We start from the raw sequence: 27,730 nt of genomic DNA on the forward strand, positions 1-27,730 counted from the left end.
ATCGTTTGGTTGTGGCCGTTCTCATCTGTGGGTGGCACCAGTTTTGAGGTTTGTGGGGTTGAGGGTCCAGAATGGGACTTGGATTTGCTGGTTCTGGCATGGAGATGCAGTGGCTTGTATCTTCTTTGCCTTTGGTTGGACTGGGGCTTGGATGTTTCTGGTGCTGGATTGGAGATGCGGCAATTGAAGCTTCTGTGCCTGCAGTTGGTCTGTGACTTGGTTGTAGTTGGTGGTGGAGTGAGAGATGCTGTGAATGACAAAAAAATGGCCTTTCAAAGACAGACCCCAGTGGCCTTAGTTGGTATGCCTGTACTGCCAGTCTGACATTTAGCAATTATAATAATTTCCTATTTTGGGTGCTATGCTGAACATCTCAGTGTTCTGAGTACAGTAATGATCTAAAAATACTCACTGAGTTGCCATTGCATCAGAAGTAAACATGCTTTCTATTTCACTACAAGAAAATATATGTTTCTATTTGCACTATGCAACTGAAATTCCTTAGGTGAGAATAGAAGTCTTAAGCATTTTTTTTTGGGTCACCCTATTACTCTGGAGGTTTCAAAGTTGAAATCTGTCCATCCATCCACAACCCTTGTTTTCAATTTTTATACATGAGGTCGGGGTGTCACTTCAACAATGACAATCATCTAGAGCCAAGGTTCACACCTCTGAGTGCCTAGCCATGCCATTGTCGTTCTTCCATACCACACATTCACATGCACAACACCTCTGGACAATTTAGTGTGTCCATTCCACTTACTGCATGTCTTTGGAATGTGGGGGGAAACCAGAGCACCCAGAGGAAACCTACATGCACCCAGGGAGGATATGAAGACTCTGCACAGAAGGCACCCTAGCCAAGAATCAAACCGGGGAACCTCTTGCTGTGAGGTATCAACACTATATCAGAAAATGAGATATGGACTTTTTGTATTACTGCGCATCAAGGACATGTGCCTGGTTTTTCCAAATCATGTTCACTTGGCAATCCTCATGGGCAGGGAACTTGTATACCCACATGAAAAGTAATAGGTTTTCACATCAACTGCTGGGGAGGGGGTTAGGCCAGAAAAGGAAATACTCGTGACTCCTATACCATGAGCACCTCTGTTTATAGTCATGTGAAACAGATGAGTAGCAATTGTAGTTTTTAGATGGTTGGCAGGTATGGGAGATAGAAAAAAATTTAAAAAATTTGAGAGATAATGGTCCAAAAGCGTAAGTTAGGAAAATGTGCCCCTGTCATAGCCGATATAGAACATCTTTTCAGATTCTCCCTATAGCTCCTCTGATTGGAAGGCCATTGGGAAGGAGATATGATTGAAGCCATTTTTAGCAATTTGTGGAAGTGTAAAAACATGGCTGTCCGCTTGAGGAAGCAGATGCCCCTGGTGAGTGAACAATAATTTATGACATTACATTCCACATGGATGTCTAGACAAAATTGCTAAAATAAGGATAGCTAAATGTGTATGGGTCAGTAAGAAGCAACCAGATTTACTGTCTCATCTGAATCCCTGGCTTTGATAGTAAACTTTGTCATGAGCAGAAATGAAGGAAAGGCACAGAGCAGGTCTATGGTCAAGTTTTCATCTGTTTATGTTCATCATATTGATCACTGCTGCAGTTGCCTTAATTATATGGGTTATATCCGACATGGGCTATAACACCCGGCCAGCTATCAGAACTTTTAGGGCCACATTCCACATGTCCAAATCTTTATTCATCGTGAGCGGAGGAATAGAGAAGCTTGAGCTCCAAGTCCTTCAAAGCTTTATTGCTGCCAAGGAGTGCTTTCTCTTGCAGATTTTTGAGGATTGATCAGATAATGTTTACATTGCTTGGTAGATAAGTTCCCTTCAGGGAAAAAATTTTTTTTTTGGTGAAATTAGTTAATGTAAACTTCTATCTCGCCGTTCATTCTTACAGATGGGTTCAGAGCCTATCCTCGGCTCCTTGTCGGCCTACTACAAAGCTAGAGGTCGTCAGACAGCTAGAGGCCAAGTCCCTATCCCATGATGCACCTTCAGTTACCTCAGATCTAGTTTGCCACTGCAATAGATCGGAGGTTCCTTGCACAGCTAGGGCCAGTATAGTTCTTTTTCTGATATTATCTAGCAAAATTGTTATTTCTAAAATGCATTTAGAGTTAGTCTTTAATAGTGATAGCTTTTAATGCTTGTTAGTAGATATATTTCTTCTCTTTTTGGCCTTTGTTTTCTATAGGCCTTTAATTTTCCCTTTCCCTTTGGTGTGCTTTTACAATATTATATAGCTTGTAGTTAAATAAGAAGTTAGTGTGTGTGTTTTTGAATACTGATAGTTTAGTCTCAGTACATTGTTATTCAGCCCATTTGTTGTTTAGGGCTTATTTCGCTAATTTAGCTTTAATAGTTTAACTTTCTAATTGTTTGGGTGTGTCTAGTCTCTTTAAAGTACAGTAGATTTATTTATTTTTTGGATACTGTATACTAGATTATGGCTGGCCAGGATAAAGATAAGCATCCCAAGTCAGGATTTAAAGTGTCCAAATCTTTAATTTTCAACTTGGCTTTGAAGGATTAAGCATAAAGTCACACAAATTATCCAAAGCCTTTCTCAAAGGGACCTTTCATCTCAGACCACCTGTGAAATCCCTTTATACCCCATGGCACCTAAATTTTATGCTTTCACGCATTATTCTCCCACCTTTCGAACCAGCTTCCACATCCGATTTCAGCAATTAAGAAATGTAACAAAAATATCAGTAATAGCTGACAAAAAAAATTATTACAGCCAACTACAAAACAAACACCAAAAGAACCCTAAAAAATTCTGGGCTCATCTTAATAATCTTCTTCACCCAGGCAAATCCTCTACTCCTACCCCAGAACAGGTATCTAATAAAACCTCAATTGAAGTAGCCAACACCTTCAACTCTTTCTTCACGAACACTATTCAAACCTTAGCTAACCAACTATCAGCTACCCATTGTTCAGTGAATTAAGTCAATCCAGAAACTAAACCTAATTTCAATCTACAACCTGTCTCCACTTCTACTATAAGATCCTTACTTCAAAAGCTTAAACCTACCACCCTCTCCACTGACGTCCTCCCAGCCGAATACTTACAAAAAGCTTCAGATGTCATTGCCTACCCAATATCCATACTAATTAATCGCACCATCTCTGAATCTAACATCCCCTCAATTTGGAAAACATCCCACGTCATACCACTTCATAAGGGAGGCAATTCAACAGATCTATCTAACTATAGGCCAATAGCCATAATGTCCCCTCTGGCCAAAATTATGGAAAAATGTATACATAAACAACTCCTTCACTATCTTATTCAGAATAATCTACTTACCAACTCACAACATGGATTTCGACCTAACCACAGTACAACTACTGCTCTACTCTCCTTTACGGATACAATTAATACTAACCGTAATAACAAAAAAATATCATCCGCTCTCTTTCTGGACCTCTCTAAAGCCTTCGACATGGTCAACCACCAACTACTTCATAATACCCTAAAAACCTTACAACTGGACAACCTAACCTTAGGCTGGTTCCGTGCGTACCTCTCAAATAGGAAACAAGCCATACTCTGGGACAATCAACTCTCTGAACTCTTATCTAATACCATAGGGGTTCCACAAGGGTCCATACTGGGCCCACTTCTTTTTTCAGTTTTTATTAATGACCTACATAAAGCCATCCCTGAGGCAACCTGTGTACAATATGCCGATGATTCGACCTTAGTCTGCTCCGATACTTCTCTAGGGAATCTATTGGCCAAAACCCAATCCTGCTTCACAGCTGTGGAAAACTGGTTATCAGGGCGACAGCTACTTCTTAATCCAAAAAAAAACAAATTGCTTCTTTTTCATCCAACCCTAAAACTTCCCTTTACTGACTTCACCATTCAATCAAACAATGGGACAACTATCTCACCTGACCCCCATACTAAGCTACTAGGTGTTACCATAGACAACAAACTTAGATTTGATACACATATTAATAATACTATTAAAACCGTGAACAAGAAACTAGGGTCACTATATAGAATCAAAGCCTTTCTAACCCCAGTGTCAAAAACAAACATTGCCCGCACTCATTTACTATCTGCTCTCCTATATGCATCCCCAGTTTTCACCAAGCTTAATAAAAGTGAGCTAAATAAACTCTCAAGTTCATATAATCACATTGCCAGATTTGCCACTGGCACTCCACATAGAACGCACCACTGTAATAACCTAAAAACCCTTGGATGGATAGAACTCCCAAACCTTCTCCAGCAAAATCAACTTATTGAGGCATTTAAGATACATAAACACCCGGATAAAGCTCCTGCACTAAAGGGCCTAATTACACCATATAACAACCTAAACAGCCTACGCTCCGCAGATAGGCTTCTTTTTCAAAATGTCAAATCCCATAATGCAGGAGGTGATGCTCTGTTCGCTAACATCACTGCTAAAAATTGGAATTCTCTTCCCTCTAGCATTACTACCATTACCTCCTTATCCCTCTTTAAAAAAAGTCTACTCCAATATTTCAAATCACACTGGCTCTGCCAATGTTCATTCCCGGATTAATTACCTCTTACCCGCTTTATAAATCTTACTTCTCTTCTTTCATTTGTTTCCCATGGTACACACCATGACCCTTCTTATTACTTGATCTATCCACCTAATAATTCTCCTCCCTTTGTATCTACTGAAACCTTATTTACCTCTGTATTGAGGCTTATCAAACTGAAATTGATATAAGTGTTCTGCTTAAAATTACCTATGTATTCTTGATTCATTGTAATAGATAACAATTTGTATGTTTCCTATGTAATAAAAGAAACCTTATGTTTATTAAAAATTTGTATACGTGGAGCTTTTCTCCCCGGGCCTCCGCTGAAAATGGACATGTATCCAGTCGGATTATCCCGGTCAACAAATGTAAAATAAATAAAATAAATAAATTTGTCATGGAAGACTATCTTTTTAGTGGACATCACTTCTACCCATAGACTGTTAGAGCTACAGGCCTTGTCCATAAAGCTTCCTTATTTGATTTTCCATACTGACAGACTGTCCCTGCGAACAAATCCTTCATTTTTACCTAAAGTATGTACTGAAGCCAACCTGAACCAGATCATAGAGTTACCAGTGTTCTTCCCCAAACACACTAACAACTTAGAGTATATGCTGCACACGCTGGATGTTCATAGACAACCCAGATTTTACCTGGATAGAACATAAAAGTTCAGCAAATCAGAACATCTTTTCGTCTCCTTTTCAGATTCTAGGAAAGGTATGCCAGTGGCAAAATCAACGCTATCTAGATGGCTATCTGATTGTATTATCTGCACTTATTCAGCTGCCAACTTACCCTTACAGCATAAAATTAAGGCTCATTCACCAGAGCAGTGTCCACATCTTCTGCCTTTTCTTCTAGGCTTCCTATAGACAACATTTGTGCAGCAGCCACTTGGTCAAAACCTCATACCTTTATCACTCATTACAAAGTTGACAAGGCCTCCAGGGACAGGGCCTCCTTTGGTTTTACTGTCCTGAAAAACATACTCCCATGAGCCACCCGAGAAAGATGGTGCTTGGGATGCTACCCATCTTTAAGAATGAATGGCGAGATAGAACAACTTCACATAAAGATGTTATGTACTCACCTTAACATTCCATGTGAGTTGTTCATCTCGCCTTCATTTGTACTTCCCACCCTTCTACCTCCTCCAGGCTTTTTCGAGGACCGAGATACTAGTTTTATCCTGGTTGCTCAGTCTTTCTATGGGTTTTCTCCTAAAGAGTGATAGAATGGGACATGGTATTATTATACGCAGCAAACAAGATCTGAGGTAACTCAGGGTGCATCATGGGATAGGGACTTGGCCTCGAGCTGTCTGAAGATCTCGTGCTTTGTAGTAGGCCGACCCAGAACCGAAGATCGGCTCCGAACCCATCTGTAAGAATGAAAGCATGATGAACAACTCACATGGAACATTATGGTGAGTACATAACTTATTTTTTGTGCTAGGAAAAGTGTTTTTGTAGATTGTCATGTCATTTTTAGTAACTTTTAAACATTTAAACAGAACCTTCACTTTTTACTTTTGTGGAAAAAGTTGCTAAAGCTAATTTAAAACTACATTTTTCCTTGGTAAAAGTTTTTTACTTTAAAGACTTACTCCAGCCTGTCAGTGCTTTTCACTATAATGTTTTCTGGAAAAAAAGTTGATCAATTCTACCAGTGTTTTCTTGGAACTGGGCATCTTTATGGCTTTACTATGGAACAGCCAAATGATTCCTCAGATGTTCCTTCTACCAGCCACAAAAAGAAGAAAATTAATAACCAGCCTTTGATGGCAAACAGGTTGCTAAAGTGCCTCAGCCACAGAAGGGTGGCTCTATTATGGCCATTTCCAGTTTCTCAGACTGATCATCTTTTTCCTTGTCTCCACCTGGTGTAGTTCCTACAGCCACCATGGACCAGGAGTTAGACATTGCACCTGTTGGTTTGCCCTAGGCAGGCAAATGAAAAACACTATTAGTTCTGGAAGAAGTAAGGATTACCTCTGTTCCTAGCCAGACTGGAATGCTTGCTTTTAACAAGGTTTGAGCGTCTCTGCTGCTTTAGAAATTGTCAAAAAGAAACAAAACATATATCTTTGATCTCTGTTACTTTGAATGGAAAGGCTTTATTAGGCTTAGCTCAGGGCTTTGTTCTTCACCCTACCAGTTCAACTGTCTGTCAAGAGAGAAAATGGATTTTTTTGTTTTCTGAAGTGGCTTAAGATTTTGAACCATGAAATGGTTGTGAAGAGAACTTTATTTTTTTCTCAAGTTTTCTGATTCGGATTCGGAGGAAAGTATGACTTCTGCAGTTACCTTTATAGGATTTTCCTTTTCTGAAACTACTTCCAGAATGAATCCATTGTTTTAAGTGGGAACATAATGACATCCTACTGTATCTGAAGTAGTAGTATGATTTATTGCAAATGGCTTTTTCAGAACCTACACCAAATTCCTGCTATTCTTTTAGCACTGGAAAATACATTTGTTACAACATGTAGCTTGTCTGACAAGCCAGCCCACTGTCCCTAAGAAAGCAGATAAACTGTATGATTGTCACACTCATAAGTTTTTGTATACTAATTCCGGATAGGACCCAGTAGTTGTGTCCCTGGTGAACCCAGCTGCTGCTACACATCTACTTAATACCCGTCTCTCGCCTTCTGACTAGGATGGGAAAGCCTGTGATAGATTTGGGAAACAAAAATGTGATCTTCTGCTACACTTATTTATAGAAGTCTCAACTGTCTGGCTCATATGTTTTTCATGTGTGCCTCTCTTGAGAATATGAGGAGTATTATGGCATCTGCTTCCTCTTCTGAGGAAAACAAGTTTATGTAACCTCATTGCTTTCCTCTCATGTGGCTACCCACTGTTTACAATGTTCTGACAGTACTGCTGATACCACTTCCAGGGCTGCTGCCACAGAAACTGTTAAGAGAAGTTTCGCTTGGTTACATACTCAAAACCTTCCTGGGGATGATGAAGCTAAAATGTTGATGTGTCACTTAGATTTTGGACCATCTTCTGCAGCAGTCCTCCAAAAGTGTGATGAGAGATGTAAGCTGAATTAAGTGACTTCTCAGTTTTTCAGCTTTCCTTCTCCAAGTTTGTCAAGGGATTTAATGCTACCTCTGCAACGTTTTACAAAAAACAAAATAAGGAAATACAGCAAGCTGTTGGCAAGCAGACTTATAAAAATCATTTGTAAGAAGGTTCCAAAAAATAAGCAGAAACACCAAGAACAAAGAACAGTCTAATAAGTTGAATGACTCTACACTACTTTTCTCCCCTTCCCACCCTGGCAATCCTTTGCTCTTTCCAGAAAGTCTGAACATACATTTTTCTTCTTTACAACATAATATTCCAGACAAGCTGGTTCTGAAAGTAATCCATCAGGGCTGTATATGGAATGGAATGGCCCTCATCCGCCAGATCAAACTCCTGTGTTCCATCCTGTCATTCAGCATCTGCTCCTCAAGAGAAAAAATGTTTTTGGTACCAAAGAAAGAAAATTTCTGGAGACCAGTTCTGAATCTTTCTTTTCTAAACTAGCATCAGATAGTGAGATCCAAGTTCAAAATATTATCCCCTAACTTGTTACCTCTTTAACTGATCTGAGTTTTCTGGTGATCATAGATTTAAAAGATGCATATCATATTCCTAGAGATCCTTAAGGTTGTTTACATTAACCTCTGGTGCATCCACTGCTCCAATGTTGTATAAAAGTGTTTAGCTGCAGCAATAGCATATTGCAGACTGCAAGGTATTCACAGTGTTCCTTATTTAGACTACTTGCTTATCTTTGCAGTCTTTTTCAAAGTGTCACAGATTTCTCACTTGGGTGAGAGATCTCCTACAAAGAGTGAGGTTCCAGGAAAATATACAAAAGTCTTGTTTAACTCCTCAAATGGTTGCTTTCTGGAGTGTATCATAGATACCTCAGTTCAAAGAGCTTTATTTTCACAGGAAAAAAGGAGATCTGTATCTGAGTTTTTTTTTCACTTAGACTTGTCTCATCCTGGCAATTTCTCAGGATTCTGGATCTTATGGCATCTATGATTCTCATGATTCCTCCAGGTGAGAAAGTCCAGTGGTACCTAAGATCTGTATGGTCCCAGCATCAACTTTCCCTGACATTTCAGATTCCAGTTTCAGGGTTTGTGAAAAATGAAATTCTTTGGTGGAGGGACCAATTTTCTTAGAATCCAGATTTCCCATTTTCCCTTCCAGCTCCAACAAAGTCAGTAGCAAAAGAAGCATCAGAATTTGCTTGTGGGGGCAGTGTCTTGGGATAAAAATTCAAGATCTTTTGGACAGAAGAGTCAAACCAAAACACATAAAAATAAGAGGTGGCACTTTAAATGTTCTCATCACTGTCAATCATCTGTAGTTCCCAAGACCATTACAACTGTTTACAGACAACACAGCAGTGATGTGGTACATAAACAGGGGGAGCTAGATACTACCATCTGTGTAGACTAGCCATTGCTGGCTGAGCTAGAGTTTCAGCACAGTCTTACTAGCATTTTACATACTGTCAGAACAAAATTTATGGCAGACGGATCTGAGCAAGACCAGGACAGACTCTCATGAATGGAAATTGAGTCAGACAGGTCTTGCAGGAATTAACCCAGCTGTGGGGAACTTCTCAAGTAGTTCTTTGTACCTCCACTCACAATCAGTTACAATAGTCTGACCCAGGACTCCATGCAAGAAAGCCTGTAAATCAGATGATTTTTCTTTTATCTATAATGAATGTTCATGTTTGCCTTTTTTCAACCCTTTCCATGAATATCCATGAGTCATTATGATGATTCAGAAGGATTCTGCAAAGATCATTGTGGTGCCTCCTTTCTGGCCTAGGCAGTATTTGTTCTCCCTTTTATTGGCAATGGCCAAGGCAGTTACCAAATGCTTCCTCGCAGACTGCACTTGCACAGGTTAATGGCTGTTTGATACATCCTAACTCCAAGCAACTGCATCTAGCTACCTAGATAATAGAATCTCAGTACCTTTTAGGTACCTTCTTCTGAGGATTTGCAGCAGGTATTAAAGGATGTAAGAAGTCATGCTACTAGAAAATTATACATTAGTAAATGGGAAAAGATTTTCTAATTGGTGCCAAGACAAGAACCAGCAACCTTTTTGGGCTCATATCTCTCTGATTTTATATCCCTAGGATCATAAGAGGTTACTAGGCTGTTGGCCATAGGACCTTTACCACCCTAGCCATGTTTTATCCTTGTTCCCTTATAGATCAAGATATATAGTCTGTATTTGAAATGTGAATCTAAGATCAGCACCACTTGTGAATCTATGATCAGCACCGGCTGCTCCTGTCCAAGAGGGACATAGGTGAAACCCCTCCATTTACTAATGTATGATTTTCTAGTAACATGACTTCTTGCACCCTTTAATACCTGCTGCACATCCTGAGAAAAAAAGGTACCTAAAAGGTACTGAGATTCACTTAAGTCATTGAGGACCTCTGTTTTATGTGAATTTGGTGTTTGTTCCACAGGAGTGGCAATGTCTGGGAGACATATGTCTTTCCAGCATGTCATGTTAATGTCACAGGCTTGGTTAAGGTCCCTAGAGCAAGTGACTCTTACCCGGTTAGATTTGCAGATGTGCAGCATTTCCATTAAGGCAGGGTTTGAGACTGCTCTGTAGGCCAGGCTCAAATTGCCTCTTAGCAGTCTGTATGATAGAGTACAGTGACAGGGCCTTCAGTCTGTCCATGTAGGTCATGTGTTTAGGCCCTGTATTTTCTTGGTGAGAAACATTTGAGGTCTGTCCAGCTGTTGCAGGTTTCTGGTAAGGTACATACAGAAGGGAGCATTGTACCCAGGGTTGCCGGATTTCCAACCAACCAGGTAGGGACAAAAAAAAAAAAAAGGTCTCTCACGGCAATTGAAGACCAAAAAAAAAAAGGTCTTTCTTTAATGCGGAACAGAGTTCCACATTAAAGAACAGTAGCTCTGCACTAATGCAACACAAGTAGCTCCATGTTTAGTGATTTTTGATTGGCCCATATACCGGCATATGGGCCAATCAAAAATCGCTAAACACGGAGCTACTTCTGTTGAATGCGGAACTGCAATGTTCCGCATTAAATACAAGAAGCTCCGTGTTTAGCGATTTTTGATTGGCCCGTATGCCGGTATATGGGCCAATCAAAAATCGCTAAACATGGAGCTACTTGTGTTTAATGCGGAACACGAGAAGCTCCGTGTTTAGCGATTTTGATTGGCCCATATGCCAGGTATACGGGCCAATCAAAAAAATAAATAAATAAAGCGGAGGCTGGCCGGGATTTAAACTGGCAGGGCGGGACTCTGGATCAGGCTGCTGATCTCGGGACAGTCCCACCCAAATAGGGACGTCTGGCAATCCTGATTGTACCCTATTATTGGTCTGAAGAGGGACGAGTACAGGGGAGTTATAACCTCCTTAGCTTTGGATGCTATGCCCTTAGTTTTGAGATGTGCAACATAGAAGGCCTTCCTCACCTCCATGGACACATGGTGACCAAAAGTAATCCTGCTGTCAACCTGCGTTCCCAAACCTCTCACCACTGGGTTTAAACTTAGGAGGTTATTATTAATCTTGTAATTTATAACAGCAAAACAACCAGCAAATCAGCCACCGGACTCAAAACTTGTCAAAGAATATGTTTAATACCAAGGGTAGGTTAAAAACATCCACAGTTTAGCGCTTTCAGCTGTTACACTAAGACTTCATCAGAACTGTGAATGTACAGCTTGTGGAAACCATTTTAAAACTTAAGTGCAGAAGTCGCACCTCCCATGTAAACCAGTCACAACTTGCTGTAGCTAAAAATCAATGTGAAACAGAAAAAATAAAGTAACACTACTAAAAATGAGTCAAAACTTTTAAAACCTGAGCCAAAAAATACAAACAAGGCAAAAATAATTAAACAAAAAATTTTGATGAAACACAAAATCATATTCTGCTGGTTCTCCTTTTTAGTTAATTTCGGATAGAAATACTGTCATTTAAACTGGGAAAGTTGGTAGCATCCAGCTTAAGCTGCCATGAGATTTCTCGGTGAAGCAGTTTGTTCTGCCATTCCCCTACATAAGTGGAATTTCATATTTGTTCAAGAACTAGAAGTGTAAACTTGGTGAATTTGTCACAAACAATGAAATGCCTGGCCAGTGCACTTTTAATGTCCTCCTACTGAATACTGTAAACATGTTGATAGATACACTTATTCAAAGCATTCTTAGTTTTTCCCACTTAGAAAGTGGGACAAGATGCACATGTAGCCAGGTAAATAGGGATGGGGATGGTAGTACTCAGACTGGTGAAAGTTGGATTGTTACTTGTTGGCCAGTCTCTCTGACCTTCTCAAAGGTATTTCCTCTAAAGGGATATCCAGTTGAGCTGTTTCCTCATGATTGCCAATATGAAAAGTCTCAACAAGATTATTTTTGCCTGTTGTACCTGGAGGAGCAGGGTATACAGTTCAGATGCCTCGATGATTTACTTATCATTTAGGGAGTAAGTGTCAAACTTGAAGAATTCATACTACAGTTGCAAACCAGCACCTCTCCTTTTTAAAGTTCACATACTCACTTGCATGTGACCAGATTAATTGTCTTGACATTGACATCAGAAAAGGAGTTAATGAAGAATTCACTACTAGGATTTACAGGAAGTCCACTTATTATAACAAATTTCTTTTTTTCACCAGTTGCCACCCCTTCCGTCAGAAGATGGGGTGGTAAAAAGTCAATTTATCAGAACCTCTCAGTTGACCTCTGATGATGTAGTGTGTCTTGAACAATTCGACATTCTAAGATCCATTTTTTTAGCCCATGGCTATCCCACCACCACTTTTGGATTCAATCATAGATGAGATATTGGCAGAGAGAAACACTAAATATGTCCCCACCAAGAAGGTGCAGAATCAGCTCAACAAGAAAGACAGTCAAACGGGGTTTAATGGCCAAACTAATATAGTCCTGCATTGCACTTTGGATGTCAAGGATATTGAAAAGATTTTGCAGAAGAACTGGTTCATGCTACAATCTGATGAAAGCATCAAAGAGTTTTTTTTTTACACCACCATCTTTTACCTACAAAAGTAAATCTAATATAAAATTCCTTCTTGAGAACTGTACTGATCATCATAAGGAATTTTTGTCTACCAGGAAATATGGGCATTGTCATCAGTGCCATTACATATTTTTACAATGGCACCCTTTTAAGTAGATTTGATTCTTCCGTGCATGGTGGAGCTTACAGTTGCTTTTCTCAGAGTTATTTACTTGGCTACATGTGCATCTTGTTTCACTTTCTATGTGGGAAAAACTAAGAATGCTTTGAATAAGCATATCTATCAATACGTTTACAGTATTCAACAGAAGGACAGTACAAGTGTGCTGGACAGGCATTCCATTGTTTGTGACAAATTCACCAAGTTTACATTTCTAGTTCTTGAACAAATACAAACTTCCCCTTATGTAGGGGACTGGCAGAGCAAACTGCTTCACTGAGAAATGTTAGCCAAGCTTAAGCTGGATGCTACCAACTTTCCCAGTTTAAATGACATTATTTCCAGCAGAATATGATTTTGTTTCATCAAACATTTTTTGTTTATAGTTATTTTTGCCTTATTTGTATTTGTGTTTTGGTTCAGATTTTAAAAGTTTTGTCTTATTTTTAGTGGTGTTACTTTATTTTTTTCTGTTCCACACTGATTTCAACTACAACAAGTTGTGATTGGTTTACATGGGTGGTGAGTCTTCTGCACTTGAGTTTTAAAATGGCTTCCACAAGCAGTACATTCATAGTTCTGATAATGTCTTAGTGTTACATACGAAAGTACTAAACTGTGGAAGTTTTTAATCTACCTTTGATATTAAACATATTCTTCAACAAGTTTTGGGTTAGGTGGCTGATTTGCTGGTTGTTTTGCTGTTATTAGCTACTGTTTTTTCCAGTACCAGAGCTGCACTCTTGCTTCTTCCTTTTTTCTTTTAATCTTGTAATTTGCAGGGACTTCACCTTTGCTGAAGGGGATGATGATGCTTTCTTTTGCATTGAGTTTAAGTCTGTGACTCTAGCACAATCATTTATCTGTGTAAGCATATTTTCTAGAATGTTGACATAATTGGGGGATTCAATGATTGCACCCAGTTTGCAGTAATCAGTGAACTTGGTAAGCCACAGGCCATCAATTTAGGCTAGATTTCTGAGAAATAGATTCCAAACAGTAGTGGGCCCAGCACAGAATTTTGTGGGACACCACTGGTAACAGGTCTGCTGGTTGACGTGGAATCTCCAACTTTGATTGTGTGTGTTCTGTCAGTGAGTCAGTTGGCTACCCATCTAATGTGACATATGGGTTAATCCCCAGCTGGGTGAGTTTCTCAGTGATGCCTGAGTGGGGGATTGTGTCAGAGACCTTGGCCAAGTCAAAATAGGCAGTATTTACTGTTTTGCCTTCATCTAGGGCTTTGCTGACACTCTTGAAGACCACCAGGCTTAACAGGCATGATCTGCTTTTAACAAAGCCAAACTGATTTGGTTCAAGAGTTTGAATGTCTCCTATATCCTTGATGAGGTCCGTGATGATTCTCTCCATGGCCGTACAGATAAGGCTGGTTAAGCTTATAGGTCTATAGTTCCCAAGGTCGGTTGAGAGACCTCTTTGTACAAGGGGATTACAGTTGCTGTTTTCTAGTCTTCTGGGACAAAGCCAGTACTTAGACTGTGGTTGAAGAGAGTGCCCAGTGGTTCCCCTAACTCCTGTGTTAGACTGTTTAGTAAGCAGCCTGGAATGTTATCTGGTCTCATAGAGGCTGTGTTTTTGGCCTTGGAGAGTGCGGTTATGACCTGCTGTTTGGAGATACTGGGTAGAAGACTGGTGACAGGTATGCTTTGGGGTATGATTGGTGGGGACGGGGGTTAAGTTTTCACAAAACCTGTCTGCTAGCAGGTTGGCGATGTCCTAAGATTCAGTATGAATGGTATCGTCCACTACTAATTCGGCACAAAGATGAGCCTTCCCTTTTAGATTTCGGATGTAGCTTAAGAATGCCTTATGATTATCCTTAGCTAGGGATGCTAATTTAGTTTCATAATTAGATTTAGAGGACTTTACGAGATGTCTAATTTGCTTGTTCAAGCTGTGGAGGTTGGTGGTGTTCTGCTGAGACCGTTCCCTCTTATTCTTTGACAGCAGTTTCTTTCTTTTGTTGTATAACCTATTTATGCTAGATGTCTACCAGGGTGACTTGTTTTTTTCATGAGAACCTTGTTTTGATCCGTTCAGGTATGGCTGAGTATTTACATTTGTATAGATGTTTATAGAGGGCATTTGTAAAAACCTCAGTATAGGAGTCATTGCTGTCAGAGGTGGCAAGGAGGTGGAAAATATTTATACTATCACTTAAGAGGCTATAGGAGGCTATAGTTTGCTTTGAGAAATTGTTTAACCTTTTTGCTCTTGAGGGGGTGTGAGGTACGATTGTTACTTCAAAGGAGATTGGTTTATGATCGAACTTTACCAGGGAGGTTCCCATATATGGTGTTTTGCATCTATCCCCTATTTTGGTGAGTACTAGGTCAAGGACATTAGAGCTGCTTGTGGGGGTGCAGACTGACTGTTCCAGGGCATTTGTGTTAACAAAGTCCAGGAACCTTAGGGAAAGCGTTTTTGTGATCACACATTTCCCAGTCGATGGAATTATAGTTGGTCACCCATGACCAAGGTATTTGGCTGTATTGTCAGTCACGCAGGTAGGTACAGGTAGGCAGTGTGGGTTTCATGGTTCATGGTGGGGGTTCCTATAGCTAACAGTGATGTGGAGGGGGGGGGTCTTTCCTACAGTTAGTTGGACTTGGAGTAACTCTAGGGAGGTGTACTGTTTAACCAGTCTTGGTGTGTTTGTCTTTAATGAAGATGGATGAACCTCCTCCTCTATTTCTGTCACGTTCATTTTGCGGTCTGAATGTGTGGAAGGCTTACATAGCCAGGGTATTCTCTTCTGTCTTGAACCATGTCTCTGTGACTGCATAGACATCAGCATCTTCCAAAGTAAGCAGTGCTTCCAGTGAGTACAATTTCTGATTTAGACTCCTAGCATTAAGCCGCATAACCTTGAGCTTTTCTCTAGAAGATATTATTACGTTGGTAATTTTGTTCTTATGACATTGCCTAAAAAAGGCACTATGGGGAAGGCAAGTACCTTTGCCAGTAACTAAAAGCCAAGAGGTGACAGGTGAAGACCATCTTTGGCAAAGCAGCGTGGTCTGTCAACCATATCTTCCCAGGCTGACAAATACTGGATCCCCCTGGATTGATGACAGCAGAAGCTAAGCCAATTGCTGAAGTCGAGCATTTTTTTGATTGAATTGAGGCATCATCCTGGGCAAAGGTAGAATGCTGCTTAGGGCTAGGGACACATAATCTGAAAGCTCAGTCATGTCTCTCTCCATATAGTCCAGTGAGGTACATCTCAAGTCATTCAGTCCAGCATGGACTATGGCAGGGTCATAACAGTGCTTGCTGTTGAGAGACTTGAGTGCATGCATGATCTGGCAGATTCTGGCACCTGGCAGGCAGCTGACTGTGACCTTCTCCTTATCCAGCCTGGTGAAAGGGACATCTGTGTGTCTCACTTTGGCGTCACCTATGACCAAGACATTTGTTTTTGAGGTGTTTTGCCTTAGCAGCTTATTCATTGAGACACTGATATGTTTGATTTTCTGCGTAGTCAATTCTGTTGGAACTGTATTGTGTGGAGAAAGTTTTCATTTGAGAGGTCTCTGCACTTCTGGTAAACTTCTAGTGAGTACCTCCGCATATGTGGGTTTGTGTGTTGTGCACTTGGTTTGTGGAAGATATGAAGTGTGTGTGCCGACAACCTGTTTGATATCTAGTCTGTTGTTAATGAGGGCGAGAGAGCATTGATTTCAGATTCATAGTATAGATACATCTCTCACATATTGTATTTGTATGTTTTAAGAGTAATAGGTTGCCAGTAAACATGAGGCAATTGCTACATTGCTTCAGGATGCCCATGTCAATCAGGCTAGCTGGAAAAACAGTGGGAAATTGTCCATCAGATATGTCAGGTGTATTCTGTAATGTGTGTGGGGGAGGCAAGATGGACCAGGTTCTGATGTAGGACTGCGCAAACGTGGTACCTAAATACAAAATTAAACAGCTGTAACTTTAACTAGCCAATGGGAGAGCCCAAAACTGAGCCTTCCACCAACAATCCCAAACTCAGATGTGTCCTTGACTGCATACTTATACCACAAGGGTGCAGGAGGGCCTTCCTAATGTAGAATGGCTGGTTTTAGTGCTCAATATATGCAAACAGCCTAGATTCAGCAGATATGAATCTAGCCAGTGCTACGAGATACAGTAGAATTAGGATAACAAAGTGCAGGAAATAACAGTTAAAGCAGCAACAAGAGTAAAAAAAATGGGGCAGCATATTCAGCAGAGAACAGTTCAAAAAGTGCAATGCAACCTTTAATCTTTATTTGTGAGAGCCACTATCCTCTGGTCTGTCTTAGTCCTTCAAAATTCATGTCTGCCATTTCAGCATGAGTGTCCATGGATTCCCCCCCCTTTCAATGCAATCTCACGTGGAAATGATTTTGAAAGGGGGTGTTGCATACCAAGCCTTCTAGAAAACAAATGAGTCCTTCTTGGGAATCTTAAGTTTGTCGTAGAAAAACTAACCCTTGCTATATTTGAACCAGCTCTTCAGGCTGACTTGAGGTCCGTAACATGGGAAACACTATTAATTGTTTGTTTGGACCCCTGCAAGAATGCAAGAAGAGTATCTGAGTTGCAAGGTATTCTGGTAGGTCAACCTTGTCTCATTTCCACAAAAAGAGTTTTCTTAAGAACTTCATATATACCCAAGGTGCTGAGTTTACTTAGATACAGGTTATTCATCCCCCTGATGTTCATCGTGCATACAGCTGCAGTCATAACAGATGGGTTTCCTGCCGTCAGGTGGGTCCTCGGTCAGCCGAATTCCAAAGTCTAGGTCCGGCGTCGGTTGTCGTCACTTCTTCCCTGATGTCAGTGCGACAGGGGTATAAAGGAACTAGCCGAAGCCATTTTCTTCTGTCTTACTTGCCGCGCGGTGCCTGAAGCAGAAGCAATTCGCAAGTGCTGGTCGGCCAGCTCCTGAGATTACGCAAATTTGGAAACCGAAGTCTTCTTAAAAGCTAAGTACCCCGTTGGGGAAACCTTTCTTGCCTCAGACCGATGTCAGACAAAGTTAATAATTGTATTTCTTGTGGGAAGCAAATACCGCATAAGGATTTCCATTCCCTCTGTATACCTTGTTTAGGCCCAGACCACGACGTCTCGGTCTGTCGCTTTTGTGCTACATTCAACAAACGCACTATTAAGCATCGGGCGGAGTTCTCCCAGCATTATTTTGGGAAAGCATTTAACTACTATGTCGTCGGATACTCCGACTCCGGTTTTGTCAAAAAAACGCAAAGACAAGGACTGACACACGAGGTCCGCGGCCTCTACCGACACCACGCCAAAGCCGACTACACGTGGTCCGGTTCTCAGCGAGGCACCTACGTAGCCCCTGACTATCGACGACACTTCTTTGACAGTGTCTCCTGTACCCGAGGTCGCAGGCTCCTCGGCCCACACCCCGACTACAGATACCGAAGCCACTCTTGGCGTTGAATCTCAGAATGTGGACAGGTCCACCTCCACTCAAGGTGTCTTCAGACCTTCCTCTTCTTTCTCCATCAAGGCTTTCACAAAGTCTAAAGCAACCATGCTCTCTAAGAGACCAGCTACACAGGGCCCATCTCCAGGCCCCATGCCTAAGAAACAGATGCTTAAAATGGCTGAGGATTTAATTACTCTTATCAGAGGTTCTCAGCCCCCACCAGACAAAAGGCCCAGAGTGGAGGAAGATTCCCCCTCCTCTGATCAGGGCTCCATTATTTCAGAGCATTCTGATGATCAGGAACATTCTTACTCCCCTTTTGAAGACTGATGCGGAGGAGTCCATCCCTTCTGCCTCCCCCCCAGAGGATTACTCATTTGGGGAAACTTTGCATACCTTAAGGGAACACTTCCACTGGGAAGGCCAAGATTATTCAGATTCCAAGAAAAGGCTCAGGGAATTTCTCTTGCTACCTCAGCACAGGCCTCTGGCTATACCTCCTGTCTTAGACATCCTAGATGATGTTTACTCGGAGGCTTGCCTTAACCCGGACTCTCTACCTCCAGCTCCAGTTAAGCCTGACAAGGTACTACAGGGTTCCTGACTCACACCAATTTCTATACAAAAGCCATGCTGCTGACCCAGAAAAACATCTCACAGGGCCCCAAGGGAGTTAAGACCTCCATTGCTAAAAATCCATTACCTTCCGAGAGGAGACTCCAGATCCTTAGAAAGGTGTGGAAAAAAGGTATATACCTCGGCTACCTTATCCATGAGGGCCTTAAACTGTCAGTTTCATATGCTAAAATACCAACAGTTTTTGTTATCACAATTGAAAAGTAAAATGTCACAACCTGAACAACCAGACTTGAAGGAGTTGCAGGATTTGATGCATAGTGCAGAACAAGTGGGTAAGCATACCTTACAATGTGGTTTTGATGCTCTAGAGGCCTCATGTAGAGCTGCTGTTACAGGATCAGTCATACGTAGGCATGCCTGGCTCAAGGAACAAGCCTTGCCTGGTCATGTTAAAGCTCAATTACTAGACACCCCTCTTCAAAAGGATGTACTATTTGGTGCTAATGCTGAGGAGGTGTTAAGGAAAATGGAGGAAAAGGCTAAATCAATGCAAACTGTGAAAGAATTTCTACAGGTACAACCCCCACGTTTTAGTAGAAATTGGCCTTCCAAAAACTGGTCCTTTCCTGCCACGGACAGACTCCAAAGAGGCAGATACAGGCGCCCGAGTGGCAGAGGACAATCCCAAGGATCGTTTAGAGGCAGACAATGGCAAGCTCCTACACAAAGAGGTGGTGAGGATAACTCGCAATCCTTCAGAAAGCAAACCCAATGACTTTCCCATTTGCATGCCAACCAAGTCTCAAATGGCAGCCCCCTTAGGAGGAAAGCTGGCATTATTTTCAAAAAATTGGTATATTGTCACAAAGGACAAATGGATCCTGGACATTATAAACAGATGCTACAAATTCCATTTTCACACCCTTCCAAAAATGAGAGGCATGCCAAACCTGCCACACAATCAAAGGGCAGAGGCACAAAGGCAAATTACAGATCTCATAAACATGAAAGCTATTCAAGAGGTACCTACGCACGAACAAGGCCAAGGTTTTTATTCCAGGCTATTTCTGGTGCCAAGGAAGGGAAAAGATTGGAGACCTATTTTGGACCTATCCATCCTAAACACATTTCTACTCGTACCAAAATTCAAGATGCTCACTCTACAGCAACTTCTTCCTATGCTGGGCAAGGAGTCTTGGCTGGTAACATTGGACCTCAAGGAGGCATACCTGCATGTCCCAGTCAGACAAAATTGCAGAAGGTACCTCAGGTTTCTTGCAGGTTCAACCCATTATCAATTCTCTGCATTGCCCTTTGGCTTATCTACTGCACCCAGAGTATTCACGAAATGCCTAGCATCAATAATTGCCTACTGCAGACTTCAAGGGATACAAATATACCCCTATTTGGACGACTGCCTGATCCAAGCGGACAGCAAGCACATTCTTCTGAAACATCTGGCTTATGTAATAATGTTGTTGAACACTCTGGGATACACAGTCAACAAAAAGAAATCAAGGCTAATACCCTCTCGGAAGATAATTTTCCTGGGTGCCAATTTGGACACAAACACCCAGATGGCCTACCTCACACCAGAAAAGCAGGGGCAGCTAATTCAATACTTCAGAACACTAGCAAATTGCACCAGGCTGACTGCAAGGAAAATCCTGCAGGCTCTGGGATTCATGGCATTTTGCATCTTACTAATCCCATGTGCAAAGCTGCATATGAGGAAACTACAATGGTACCTGAAAAACATATGGTCTCAACACAGCCACAGTTTGGAAACAATAATACCACTAATTCCATGTCTGCAAAAGGAATTTCTGTGGTGGGCTCAAGCAAGTCAAACAAACGCAGGTCTTCCATTCAGCAAGCCTCAAGCAAATCAAGTCATCACAACAGACGCCTTGGACTACGCCTGGGGGGCGCACATGACAGATCGGTGCATTCAGGGCAAATGGTCCCAAAAAGAAAAGCACCTTCACATCAATCAAAAAGAAATGCTAGCAGTAATAAATGCTGTTATAGCTTTCAAGGACCTTCTACAACCAGGTCAACTATTGATAAGAACGGACAACACCACAGTTATGTGGTACATAAACAAACCGGGAGGAACACATTCTTACCCCCTACGCAGACTGGCCATGTCACTTTGGAACATGGCCATGGACTTACAAATGGAACTACAAGCACAGTACTTGCCAGGCAAGGAAAACACGCTGGCAGACAACCTAAGCAGGAATATGACAGATCCACACGAATGGAAATTGCATCCAAAAGTTTTTACGGAAATAATCCAAGAATGGGGAAGGCCAGACATAGATCTCTTTGCTTCCCACAAAAATCATCAATTGACAAAATTCTGCTCAAGGATCTTCCATCCAAAGGCCTGGAGAGTGGACGCTCTCTCTTTCAGTTGGACATCAATGACAGTTTATGCCTTCCCACCTCTTCCTCTGCTGCCCAAAGTTCTATTGAAAACCAGAGCAGACAGACCAAAGATGATTCTCATTGCTCTGGACTGGCCAAGGCAACACTGGTACCCACTCCTGAGGAGCCTGACGCATTCGCCACCATGGAGCCTGCCTCTAATGCCTCTTCTTCTGACTCAGCACAGCTTCAAAACTCTTCACAGCCAGCTAAAAACACTCAATCTAGCCGCATGGAAGATTCCTTAGCATCACAACAGGCCCGACTCTCCAAGGAGGTGCAGGATGTCATTTTGGAGGCCAGAAGGCCATCAACTAGAAAAGCTTACTCCGCAAAATGGAAACGTTTTTGTGTCTGGAATGAGAAAAAGGGCCAGGATCCTGGAAAACTGAATTTACCTCAAATACTACAATATTTGGCTGAACTGCTAAGCAGTGGACTTTCTTTCTCCTCCATCAAAATCCATGCCCCAGCCATTTCTGCAGAATACAACACTGATCCACCTTTATTCTCTCACCCTCTCTTAAGACAGTTCCTCAGAGGGGCTAAGAATTTAAGACCTCCAAGGAAACAACCAATACCTGCTTGGGATCTTAATTTCATTCTGGAAAAACTGACCTTGCCTCCCTTTGAGCCAGCTGCCTCATCAGATTTGCAATATTTGTCCTGGAAAACAGCTTTCCTTCTGGCTATCACCTCAGCTCGTAGAGTTTCAGAACTACAGGCTGTCATGGCTGTCCAGCCTTTTATCATCTTCCATCAGGACAGAGTTTCCTTACGAACCAACCCATCCTTTATGCCTAAAGTGGTATCCAGGGTAGCTTTAAATCAGGCCATACATTTACCTACTTTTTATCCTAATCCTCAAAACAAAGGGGAGAGATTACTACATTCCTTGGACATCCACAGACAACTGCATTATTATTTGGACAGAACAAAGCCTTTCAGAAAATCAGAACAGCTCTTTGTGGCCTATGCGGTGGGAGCTCAAGGAAAGCCAATTTCCAAACAGACAATCTCAAAATGGATAGCCCACTGCATACGCTTTTGCTATTCCTTTCATGGCAAAACTGTACCTACAGGCATTAGAACTCATTCCACCAGGGCCACGGCCACCTCTGCAGCCTTCCTCAGAGGAGCTCCTACCAAGGATATTTGGGAAGCAGCCACTTGGAGTTCTGTGCATACCTTCTCCAAGCACTACAACCTACCATTATACTCCAAATCTAGAGCAGGCTTTGCCACTGCAGTCTTGCAGGGCATTTTGGCTCCTCCTAGTTCCACCTAGTGCCTACCACCCCTTTCTTAGCTTTGGGATTCTACCCATCTGTTATGACTGCAGCTGTATGCACGATGAACATAGTACAGTTTTGTACCTACCATAAATGTAGATGTTCGAGTGCTAATACAGCTGCAGTCCAGGTTTCCCTCCCTCCTTCCCCTCTTGGGACAGGCCTATAGGCTAACACATCCTCATACAACCTGATTGAGATATTCATTTATGATGTATTTGCTTGCAACTGCTGTATTTTGATTATATTGCACTGCATTATTACACAAATTTATGTATTGCCTTCCTTCTGGGGGCACCTGACATCTGGGGCAAGATAAACTGAAGAAAATGGCGTCGGCTGGTTCCTTTATACCCCTGTTGCACTGACGTCAGGGAAGAAGCGACGACAACCAACGCCGGACCTAGACTTTGGAATTCGGCCGACCGAGGACCCGCCTGACGGCAGGAGAACCCATCTGTTATGACTGCAGCTGTATTAGCACTCGAACATCTACATTTATGGTAGGTACAAAACTGTACTTTTTCTTTCCAGAACCTAAAATTGAGGGAAACTTGGATGCCCATAGACAACCGAGGTACTGTCTTGCCAGTCCAAAATCATTTAGGAACTCTGATCAGTTGTTAATTTCCTGTAAAGGTAAAAAGAAATGACAACCTGTATCAGACCAGACTGTTTCCAGATGGTTGTTCCATTCTGTTACCTTTTGTTATATTCACCACAATTAGGTAATTCTAGGCAATGCCAAGGCTCATTCTATCAGGACCTTGGCTTCATCCGTGGCTTTTTGGACTGGGTTGGATTCTAGAAGTATTCTAGAAGCAGCAACATGGTCCTCTGTGCATACCTTTAAAAAACACTACAAACTAGATTCCTTTTCCAGGTGTAGGACAGGCCTTCCCAGGACCATTCTCCAGGGTCTTCTGGACCTCTTCCTTTCTCCTCTCAGTCAGTCTGAGCCATGATAATCTATCCAGATAGCTAAGGCTACTGCAGCAGTCATCAATATAATGAACATAGCACAATTATGTAAGTAAACTTAAACCATAACATTATATTTCTGAGTGATCACTGCTTGCAGTAGCCAACATGCTCCTTCCATCCCCCTTATTTTTAGATGTTTTTGTTGTCAGGGTGTGGACTTCCATCTTTTGTTTCCTAGCCTTGACCTTTTCAGGGCTCTAGCCTCCCTCCCTCAGTTGGCATGAAAACTCTGAATGGCTTGGCACCCAAACCTCTCTTTCTTCAACTCTAGATGAATAATGGTTTGGGCACACTGAAGGTGCTCTTGAATGCTTAGGAAGCTGGCGAGCTGTTATATCCTCTGTAGGATATAACCCATATAGTTAAGGCTACTGCAGCTGTGATCATTTGGTCATTCAAACATCTACTGATGTTCCTTGGATCATTGTTGCATTACTAGTAATGGGTTATCCTACTTGAAGTAACCTGATCTCCAGCCAGTGTACCAAAGCCAAAACCTTCCTAATGTAGAATGTGTCCAGTGTATGACCTCAGCCTGTGGATATAGGGGTACATAAGCAGATGTTTGAGCACAAGATCCTCAGACTATATTGCCTCCAGTTCAAATGCAGGATCTTTGCTGCTGTTGACCTGTACACCATGTTGTCATTGCTGCTGCATTGCCTACACTTATTCAGATAAATGCCCTCTTAGGAAAGATTCTTTAACAAATCTTTTACATAAAAGATAATAAAATGTCAGGTAAGAGAGGGAAGAGTGACACTGGTAGGCAGATCCCTTATAAAGACCCTCCAATTCCAGTGTCAGTTTTGTTTTGAGGCTGAACATGATTATAGAAATTGCTAAACCAGCCAATACATCTTCCCAAAAACTCTTCATACCAGACTTTCTGACCTAAATATTTAGAGACCCAGTGTCTAACATGAATCACACAGACCACAATGGCAGAATCCTTGACCTTGGACATCATACCCAAAAAGATCATCAGGAAATGAAGGCCTGATTCTTCAGCTGCCCGGTGTGATTCAGATGTTCCTGCTGAGATGTAGTAGAATTTTTTTGTACACCTCTTTCTCAGAAGCTTGCTACAGTGACACTGCCAGTAGCTGTCATGGCATCTGCTACCCACATGTCTGACAAGACTGAGCTTACTACAGCGGAGAGAAGGGGGAACCTAGGGTAATAATTTCAGAGGGTATAACTCCTTATAAGGGAAGAGGTACCAGGTACTTAAAATTAAGGTCCATCATGGTCCCAAACCACCATGTTTTGTTAGGGCGGACATCACATCTATAAAAAAAGAAACAAAACAAGCATGTTGCTCCTCTCTAATCCCTCCTCTTCATCTGAGAGGAGGGGAGAATCTGATTCAGATGAGAAATTCCATAGCTTACTCATCTCAAATCCATTCTCCTGAACAACATGTTACAGATGATGAAGATAACTGTTCCCAGACTCTTTTCTAGAAGAGATTTCCATTGCTGAGACTTACTAGGATGCAACATCTTGAACAGAAATTCAGGCAAGTCATTGATGTGCAAAATATATCCTATAACTTGCATGAGAGAGGAGCTCCAAAACCCACTCAAGTCCCCTCTCCCCTCACCCTAAAGACCTTCTTGGATGCTTTTGTATCCCTTTTCCCGATTCTCAGCCTCAAGCTCCCAAAAAGCCTGACAGATTTTATAATATCCCTGTGGAAATAAAGTTTCTTAAAAAATGTAGTGGGTCCTTCATCTTTTTCTGTCTCAAATGATAAGCCCACAGACCTTTTACCTGCCCTTACTTCTTTAGATTGTATCTTTCAGACCTTACTTTTTCATCTGAGGTGTTCTATAGTCTATATGACAACCTGAAATTGGGTAAACTGGTTGCAAGTGTTACAGATAAGGCATGTCTGCAAAATAATTTGACTAAATTGACCATTTGGGCACAGGAGAATAATATGTTGATAAATACATTAAAAACTAAGCATATGAGATTTGGGAGACATAAACTGAAATGTGAATCTTTAATACAGCACACAGTGATTGAAACTGTAGACTCATTTAAGGACCTGGGTATATGGGTAGATTCCGCTATGAGTTTTTCTAATCATATCAACCAATTGGCTAATGATAGTTATAGAACTATAGTTTGTGTAAAAAGATTTATAAAGTCTAGGAAATCAAACATAATGAAGTCATTATTTTTTAGTTACATTAGACCCAAACTTGAATATGGAATGACAATATGGAAACCCTATAGGAAAAAAAGTATGTATAAACAGGAAGGACTACAGCGGAAATATACCAAGGGCATCCATGGATGTGAAAATCTAACTTATTATGAAAGACTAAAATATCTGAACTCGTACAGTGTCTCTTACAGATATTTAAGAGGAGAGCTTATTCAGGTATATAGATCATTTAGGGACAACTACCTTTGGGAATGTTTGGGGTTATTAAAAAGTACCAGAGAATCATCAGATAACCTATGTAGAAGATTCTATAGGAATGAGAAGTGTACTAATTGGTTCTCTGACAGAGTAGCTGATGCTTGGAACAGACTACCAAATTACATTAAAGCAAGTACTAATTTAGATATTTTTAAGAACAGCCTGGACATTTATTATGGGAACAAGTGTTTTGGTATATTGACAAGCTAGAAGGGCATTAATGCCCATGCTTGAAACATTTGTATGTATGTATGTAATTTGTTGTCATCAGATAAGAGATAGGAGGGTCACTGACTGGTATGGTAAAAAGGTCTACACCTCTGCCATCTTGGTCTTTAGGGTGCCCTAAATGATCAGACTTGGATAATAAGTATTTTTGTCCATAATATGGGAATTAAATAAAACTGGATAATTGGGAAGATTCTGAACATAAGGCTCAGGTGGTACCCATGCTCAAGCAAGCTTCATAAGTAGCAGGACATTATATTATGCTGTTGTAGAGGCTTTCTCCATGGCTGCAGCCACGTTCTGTTATCCACAAATTTGCTTGGCTACTCCACTAGTCCCACCCAGAGGCTATCAAGGCCAAGCTACTGGATTCCCCCCTTCATATGTACCTTTTGTTTGGCCCTACTGCAGATGAACTTTGCAAAACTTTACAGGAGAAGGGTGAAATAATGCAAGGTTTTAAACAGCTTTTTCACTTCTGCCCCAGATATCATAGAAATCATCCTTTCAAGCCCACTTCCTTTGTCCATAAGGAGCAAAATCCCATCTAGAAGGACAAGAAACAGCCCAAGAAAAGATTTCATGAAAAACCTACCAGCAATTCTAAATCTGGGGAAAAAAAACTTTTCTGGATAAATCAGCCTCAGTCTGCCTGTCCCCTCCTTCCTTGGTTCACAAACCCCCTTCTCCAAGAAACTCACTCTGTTCCTTCCAGCTTGGGAATTCATTACAACAGACAGATGAGTCATATCCATCATCCAACATGGTTACATGTCTACACGTCTTGGAAGGGAATTCTCATCAAGAGGTATTCCTCCACTTTATCCAGGACGTGCTGTTACAGGAATCATAGAAACTGTACCACCTCTATCCCTGGGAAAGGGTTTTGTTCAAGACTCTTCTTGCTTCCCAGGAAGAAGGTTATTTGGAGGGTTATACTAGATTTATCTCACTTCAACACCTTCCTGAAAGTGCCATCTTTCAAGATGCTGCTCTTACAAACTCTACTTCCTTTCATCCTTCTTGAAGCCTTTCTAGTGTCTCAAGACTTGAAGAATGTATACATGAACAACTCCCATCCACCCCACCTCAGTTTCTCTGTTTCTTCATCACAGTTTCAGTTCTCTTCCTTACCCTTCAGTCTGTCTGCTGTCACCATGAGTTTCATAAAGTGTCTTGCACCAGACATTGCCTTTTGCAGAAACCATGGGATATCAATATCTACTTACCTGGACAATAATCTCATCTAAGTCCCTTCCAAGGACAACCTTTACTACCCCACTTCATTTACAGTTTTGCTTCTTGAAAGATTAGATTTCACCCCCAGCCTTGAGAAGTCTTCACTGATTTCCCCCCAGGATATGTTCTTTTTGGGTTGCAGGCTGAAACACACTCAAGGACAGCTTTTCTCACTCAGGAGAAATTCCTATTACTGCCCAGTTACTTCCAATCCCTGCTTCCCCTGGGTTCAACTTTTGCAAGAGAAATCCTAAGCACTCTCAGCTACATG

The sequence above is a fragment of the Protopterus annectens genome, chromosome 9.part0 (assembly GCF_019279795.1).
Source record: "Protopterus annectens isolate FY-2018-M chromosome 9.part0, PAN1.0, whole genome shotgun sequence".
NCBI lineage: Eukaryota > Metazoa > Chordata > Ceratodontiformes > Protopteridae > Protopterus > Protopterus annectens.